This window comes from Tachyglossus aculeatus, chromosome 9 (assembly GCF_015852505.1).
Source record: "Tachyglossus aculeatus isolate mTacAcu1 chromosome 9, mTacAcu1.pri, whole genome shotgun sequence".
Lineage (NCBI taxonomy): Eukaryota > Metazoa > Chordata > Mammalia > Monotremata > Tachyglossidae > Tachyglossus > Tachyglossus aculeatus.
In genome coordinates, this window is record NC_052074.1 from 35,899,330 (window position 1) to 35,907,446 (window position 8,117).

Consider the following 8,117-nt stretch of genomic DNA (forward strand, 5'->3'; position numbering starts at 1 on the left):
CACCAAAACCTGCCGGTCCCAGCTCCGCAACATTGCCAAGATCCGCCCTTTCCTCTCCATCCAAACCGCTACCCTGCTCGTTCAAGCTCTCACCCTATCCCGTCTGGACTACTGCATCAGCCTTCTCTCTGATCTCCCATCCTCATGTCTCTCCCCACTTCAATCCATACTTCATGCTGCTGTCCGGATTGTCTTTGTCCAGAAACGCTCGGGGCATGTTACTCCCCTCCTCAAAAATCTCCAGTGGCTACCAATCAATCTGCGCATCATGCAGAATCTTCTCACCCTCGGCTTCAAGGCTCTCCATCACCTCGCCCCCTCCTACCTCACCTCCCTTCTCTCCTTCTACAGCCCAGCCCGCACCCTCCACTCCTCTGCCGCTAATCTCCTGACCGTGCCTCGTTCTCGCCTGTCCCGCCGTCAACCCACGGCCCACGTCATCTCCCGGGTCTGGAATGCCCTCCCTCTGTCCGTCCCCAAAGCTAGCTCGAGTCCTCCCTTCAATGTCCTACTGAGGGCTCACTTCCTCTAGGATGCCTTCCCAGACTGAGCCCCTTCCCTCCTATTCCCTCGTCCCCCTCTCCATCCCCCATCTTACCTCCTTCCCTTCCCCACAGCACCCCTATATGTGTATATATGTTTGTACATATTTATTACTGTATTTATTGATTGATTTTTCTCAATAGTGTGTGAATAGTTGGAGAGATGATGAGTAATGAAACGGCTGCCACTCTTGGGAGGACAGGGTCTGGGGTTCTGTGCAGGAAGCTACTTCTGTCTGACTCGATTGGGACTGAGAAGGGCCAGGGCCCTTAATTTTATTGACGGGGCAAGCTTCGCCATGTCCCTAGAAATCCTCCAAAGTCTCAGTCCCCAGAGAAAGGACATTCCTGGGCATAACACAGAAGCTGGAGTGATCCAATTTCAGGAGGAGGACAGAGCGTCTCTCAGGGTCTTTATCCTATTTTTCTCTGAGAAGCAAAGTGTGCAGACTCCTACCTGAGGTCAAGGAAACCGGGGTGTGGGCAGGGAGGACAAAAGGCAAGTACTGTACCAGAAATTGCATTCTAGCTATTGTGCTGTTCTGCACCTTCAATCGATCCGTTGGATCAGAAGCGTGACAAGGGCAGGGAAGCAGAGAGGGACCAGGGTGAGGAAGCAGAGAGGGACAAGTGGTGGCATATAGGTGGACCAGGGCCGGGAGACAAGGGAAATCCTCTGCCTCCCTGCCCTTTTCCACTCTGCTTCTTGGAACTAAAGGGGAACTAGCGCTGCCAGGAACAGGGGAACCAGGGAAGGGAGGCAGAGGCAGACCAGGGCTGGGATTTGGAAGGTACCTGATCTAGAAAACAACAGGACCAGGGCCGGGAGGTAGAGGTGACCCAGGCCCAGGAGGCCAAAGGGGACCAGGGCAGGGCAGCTGTGTGGGACCAGGGTGAAGAGGCAGAAGGGTACCTTGGTCGGGAGACGGGAGACAAGGGCAGAGAAGAAGAGGGGAACCAGGGCCAAGAGGCGGGGGGCAACCAGGTTAGCGAGACAGGCCGGCCAGGGCCGGGAAACATGCGGGACCAGGGCGGAAAGGCAGAGGGGTACCTGGGCCAGGAGACCAGGGGAACAGGGCCGGGATGTTGAGGGGACACAGGGCAGGGAGGCGGATGGTGACCCCGGCAAGGAGGCAGTGGGGGACCAGGGCCACGAGGCAGAGGGCTTACCTGGGGCAGGAGACAAGAGGACCTGGACCGGAAGAGAGGGGGACCAGGGCTGGGAGGCAGAGGGGGACCAGGACCAGGAACCAGAGTCATACCTGGGTAGGAGATACAGAGGGGCCAGGACTGAGACGTTGGGGGGACCAGATCCAGTAGCTAGAGGAGGATTTGGATCGATAGGTAGGAGGATCAGGTCTGAGAAGCAGAGGGGCACAATGGCCAAGAGGCAGGAGGTGACCAGGTCATATAGACGCAGAGGCTGACCAGGTCCGGAAGGCAGGGGATACCTGGGCTGGGAGGCTAAGGGGGACCAGGGTGGAGAAACAGGGGCGACAAGGGCAGGGAGGTAGAGGGGGCCCAGGGCCGGAGGCCGAAAAGAACCAGGACCTGAGAGCAGAGAGGGAGCAAAGCTAGGAGGTTGAGGGGTGCCTTGGCCGGGAGACAGGGGGACTAGGGCGGGTAGGCAGAGGGGTCCAATGCTAGGAGGCAGAGGGGTACCTAGGCTGGAAGACGGGGGACCTGGGCCGGGAGGTAGAAGCAGTCCAGGGTGGGGAGGCAGAAGGTTACCAGGGCCGGGACGTAGAGGTGAACCTGGGGCCGGAAGACAGGGGAAACGGGGCCTGAAGGCAGAGAGGGACCAAGGCTAGGAGGCAGAGGGGTACCTTGACGGGAGACAGGGGGACCAGGGCCGGGAGTTAGAAGTGGTCCAGGGTGGGGAGGCAGAAAGTTACCAGGGCCGGGAGGTAGAGGGGAACCCGGACCAGAAGACAGGGGATCCATGGCCGAGAGGCAGAGGGGGAGCAGGGCAGGGAGAGAGGGGGACCAGTGCTGAGAAGCAGAGGGGGACCAGTGCCGGAAGGCAGGGGGACCGTGTCCAGGAGGTATAGGGTAAAGAGGGTCGGTACCGAGACTTACCCAAGGGCCTGGAGGTTGCAGGAAACCAAGGCAAGGAGGTCATGGGGGACAAGGGCCAGGAAGCAGAATTCTACCTGGGCCGGGAAGCATAGGGGGACCAGGGTCGAGGAGCCGTGGGGTCAATGGCAGGGAGACAGAGGGGGCAGAGGGGGACCAGAGCCAGGATGCCGAGGAAGACCAGGGCCAGGAGGCAGATGGGGACCAGGACAGGTAGACAGAAGGGGACCAGGTCCAGCAGACAGAGGGGTAACTGGTTGACCTTAGAGTTATGCCTAGGGTCAGGGCTACATCTAGTCTGCGGCAGAACTAGTGTTTAGTTTGGGGTTAGGGCAAGGCCAGGGTTAGGGTTAGGGCTAAGCAACACCTAGGGCTAGATTGAGGCTTAGGGTTCTGGTTAGGGTTAAGGTAAAGCCCATTGTTACGGTTAGTACTCAATGTAACATTATCTGGTTTAATGCTGTTGAGACGTTTTCTGGACAATAGTGACTCCATGGATGCATCACTCCCAGAATGCCTCATCTCCTTCTGCCGTCCTCTGAACAGAGTTTTCTTGGTAAAAATACGGAAGTGACTTACCATTACTTTCTTCCGTACAGTAACAGTAATGATTATGGCATTTGTTAAGCACTTACTATGTGCTAAACTCTGCTCTAAGCTAAGATACAAGGTAATCTAATATGCAGGGTATATTAATATGCAAGTTAATATACTATACTAAGTAGCCTAAGATAGAAGGTTGTCCCTCACTGGTGTGGGGAACTTACAACCAGAGAAGAGGCACACTATGTCTTGCATTGGGGCTCGCAGACAGTAAATACGTCATCCTCTGAGAAAATCATCCTCTGATATTCAGGTGTGGCAGCTGAGTCACACAGAATCCAGAGTGGCTTGCCCAAGGACACACAACACAAAAGTATGACAACCAGGTCCTGATCCCAGTTCTGCTGCATCCTAACCCTGCGCCTTTTCCAACTCCCTTCGCTGCTTCTCGAGGGGGTGTAGCGCGAGGTTGTTTCCATGGCGTGGGTGCTCTGGGATCCACAAGATCCAGCCGTGTCCAGACGAACCCGGACAGCTGCCCTCATGTGACAACTCTCCAGTATTACATCATCATTCAACCGATGTTTCACTCCTTTCGTACTTCGTCATCTTCTATGATGACATCCTTGGGGGAAAATATATTTTTCCCTCCTCCCGTCTACACTGTTTAGTATCTTTGGCCAAGGGCCCTCCGACACCTCCCACTACACATGCCCGAAATGACCCTCCTTCTCTTCCAATTAGATACCTCTCCTGGCACCTCCTCTTTTATTGATCTCTTTCTTTTTTCTTCTAATGGTATTTCCTCATGAGTGCTGGCTATAGGGCAAGTATTGTCCTCGGCACTGGCGTAGATTCAAGCCAGTCTGGCTGGACACACTCCTGTTTCACATGGGACTCACTGTACTCACTTTCCCTTTTACAGATGGAGGTACTGAGGCCCCGAGAATTTTTTGATTTGTTCCTTCTTTCAGTCATTCAATCGCGATTGAGCACTTACTACATGAAAAGCACTCAGAACACTCTGAATTTGGGAGAGTACTCTATAGCAGTGAACAGACACAATCCCCGCTCACAGTGAGCTCACAGTCTACAGGTGGAGACAGACGTTAATATTCAGAAATAGATAAAGAAGGATATGAAAAAAAATTTAAAAAAGCATGTTTACACTCATCCTTGCCCTGCAGTAAGCAACCCATCAGATGTCTAGTTTTCGGCATGTACCGTTTTTCGTCTAGCTTGCCAAATATGCAAGCTTAAACAAAAAAGTTCATCGCATGGTTTCCTCAATGCCGCCCAAGCTTTTACTCAATCCCGCCAAAGCTACAGCCTAAAGACCTTTTCTTAAAATTTCTAAATGTTCAGTTCCTTTAACAACAACACATAAGTTAACAGAGATATCGACACTGATCTTTGCCTTGCAGTGCTTAGCAAGTTAGGAACCGAGTCCTCTGCATGAGTCATTTGTTTTCAAGCTCGCTAAAAGTAGGAGTGAATGCAATAAGTGAATGTTCTTTATTAATGTTGCAAAAGACAGTTGTCTTGAAAGCCGGCCCGTGAGAAATGTCAAATGGTCGTTTCATTAAGTTTCACCTGTTCATTTCTACGTAAAACTGGTACTAGAGAAACAGAAGCCGCTTATAGTGGGCATTTCCTTCTCGCATGCAGCGCATCAATGTGCCGAACATAATTTTCTTGTAACATACGAAAAAGGGACGTTAAATTAGAAATCAGATCGAATGTCTGCTTTGCTCAATCCATCATCAAGCCACTTTGAAACCGTTATGGCACGAAATGCCATATGAACGCTTCTCAAAATTTCTTCTCTTCATTTCCATTTTCAACAGCAACAGAAGAGATCTAAACAGATCCTTTCCTGCAGAGTAGAGTCCAACAAGACTCTAGTCTGCTGCAAAGGCCATTTCTCTTCTAGCCTACTTAACAGTGAATTGGAGGGAAAGTGTGTTTCCTTCCTTTCTGAAAATGTTACTTGCATTCTCACGCTTCTACATCAAAGGCCAAATTGACCCTTCTTGAAATTTCAACCATTCAGCGTCCATGTAGAAACTATCTAGAGTGATACTTGTCCTGCACTGTACAGCCCTTCAGGGAGCTAATCTTTGGCCTATGTCATTTCTCCTCTAACCTGTGACCAAAGAAAGTTGAGTGAATGTGCGTTTGCCTCCATCCCACCAAAGCCATATGCGATGAAACCGTCTTGAAGGAAATACCAAATGAGCTCTTGAAATGGCGGATGTTGAGTTCCAAGGTAAAATAGTAAGAGAAGATAGCTGCACTCTTGCAGATAAGATCGGGAATCTAACCTTCTGGATCTGTCGAGTTTCTTCTATTCTGCTATTGAGGTAACTTCTTTAATGAATGTGGAATTAGGTCTGTCATGTCGCGTTGACTGTCAAAACAGAGAGCACCTATGACTCCATAAGAGTTTTGTCACTCCCAAGCTCGTGGCTTTCTGTTTTATTCTGGTTTTTTTTTACTTTTCACTTTTATTCTGTAGGGATCTAAGAGGGGACCTAGGAAAAAGGGAGTTGGGCTGAGCAGTTTAAGCCTTTATCTAAAAACATGTATAATTTGGTCTAGTAAGTTGCCTTTATCTCCAAACGAAACGTGTATAGTGTGTTCCAGTAAGTCGCTCCGCGTGGACGTACGTGTTCTCTATACTTCTGCTTATAGGGCGCCCTGCTGTAGGAGTCAAAACTAATGTCACCCCTCTCTACCAAGTCACCTGCCTTGAAACACGTCGCGTGCACGACCTCTTAGATCTCCTTATCTTGAAGTTCCAGATTCTCCCTTCCAAGAAAAATAGACCTACAATAACAGAAAGTTTCTACCACGATCCTTGCCCTGCAGTGTACAGTCGATCAGGACTCCAGTTTTCACATTAGCCATTTATCTTCTATCCTTCCTCAGAGGTTGAGAGACAGTGTCTTTCTCGGCACCCTGACTAAACCACTTGCACTTGCACCTGTCTAGCACCAAATATTCAGTTGCATGCCCAATAGTTATCAAGTAACAGCAGAGAGCTACGCTGTTCTTCCGCACTGTTGTAGACATCTTTAACGCTGCTGTAGAAATCTGTTTAGCTCTCTAGATTTCTACTCGTGCTATCTCTCTTCTATCGTGCCAAGTAAGAAAGTTTCGTTACTCTCCATTCTGGCAAAGGCAGTCATAAGACTTTGAAACACTTCTACCACGGAATGCCAAATGGACACTGCTTGAAATTTCCAGTGTTCAATTCCAAGTAGGAAAGTCATAAAGTAACAAAAAAGATATCTGCAGAAGATATCTACACAGATCCTCGCCTTGCAGTGTACACTCTAATGAAACGGCTTCTTCTTTCTGCGTGTGCCACTTTTCTTCTATCCTGCTAAGTAGGCAAGTTGAGTAAATGTGAGATTCGGTCCATTTTACGTATTGGCTGCCTAACCCTTAACCCTAGTTCTAACGCTCACTCTAAGCCCAAACCTTGACCTTACGCAAAACCGAGCCATCGCAAAAGACCTAGCCCTTGGGTCTAGCCCTAAACGGTGACTCTAAACCTCACCATAATCCGAACAACGATGTTATCCCAAGACTTAACTTCAGGCAATGCCTTAAGCCTACTGCAATTCACCATAAGATTTAGCCTAACGCATCACCTAACATTATAACGCATGTCGTTAATGCTACCTCTACCCCCAAGCCTACCTTTAACCCTAATCCTAACCTTAAAAATGACACTAACCCTAACCTGTGAGTAAACTTCAAACATAAGCCAACCCTAACCCTAAACCTAACAATAACGCTGATCACCTTGTAACCTCACCAGTGCTTAGAACAGTGCTTTGCACATAGTAAGCACTCTACAAATGCCATCATTATTATAAAAAGGTGGAAGTGGAGGCCCAAGATCCGACTGAGGACGAAGGCCAGGAACAGCCGGAGGTTAGGTGGAAGAGGATAGCCAGTATTAAGAAGTGGTAAAAGGCCAGGAACAGAATGAGAGGGAGGGCCAAGACCAGGCCGAGGAAGAGAGCCAGGCTCAAGAGAAGGGCCAGTAACAGGGCCAGGAGGCAGAGGGGTACCTGGGCTGGGAGGCAAAGAGAGACCAGGGCCGAGAAGCATTGGGGTCAAGGGCAGGGAGGCAGAGAGGGAAAAGGACAGTGAGGCAAAGGAGGATCTGGGCCGGGAGGCAGAAAGGGAGCAGGGCCAGGACGGTGATTGGGACCAGGGCAGGTAGGCAGTGGGGGACTAGGACCAGGAGGCAGAGTGGTACCTGGGTTGAAAGGGGGTGGACCAGGGCTAGGAGACAGAGAGCTACCTGGGCAGAGAGGCAGAGGGACAAGGGCAGCAGAGGGGTCCCTGGGCTGCGAGACGTGGGGACCAGGGCCGAGAGGTGAAGCGGGGCAAGGACCAGGAAGCAGAGGGCCGCCAGGAGACAAGGGGACGACAGCCACGAGACAGAGGAGGACCAGGACCGGGAGACGGGCAGCAGGGCCGGGTGGTATATGGGAGCCAGGGCTGGGACGTAGAGGGGGACCTGGGCCTTGAGGTAGAGGGGGACTAGGGCCTGGAGGCATAGTGGGAACAGGGCAGGTATTCCGAGGGGGACCAGGACCAGAGGGCAGAGGGGTGCCTGGTCTGGGATGTAGGGGGACCATGGCTGGGAGTCAGAGGGGTAACTGGGCCGAGAGACGCGGGAGCAGGGCCGGGAAGCAAAGGGTGACCAGGACCAGGAGGCTGAGGCGTACCTGGACCGGGAGGTAGAGAGGGACCAGGGAAGAGAAGCTGGGGGGATCAGGGCCGAGAGGCAGAGGGGGACCAGGGCCTGGAGGCATATTGGGGCCAGGACAGAGGGGAACCAGTGCCAGAAGGCCGAGGGGTACCTGGGCCGGGTGACAGGGGGACCTGGTCTGGGAGGCAAAATGGAACCAGGGCCGAGAAGCAGGGCGGGAC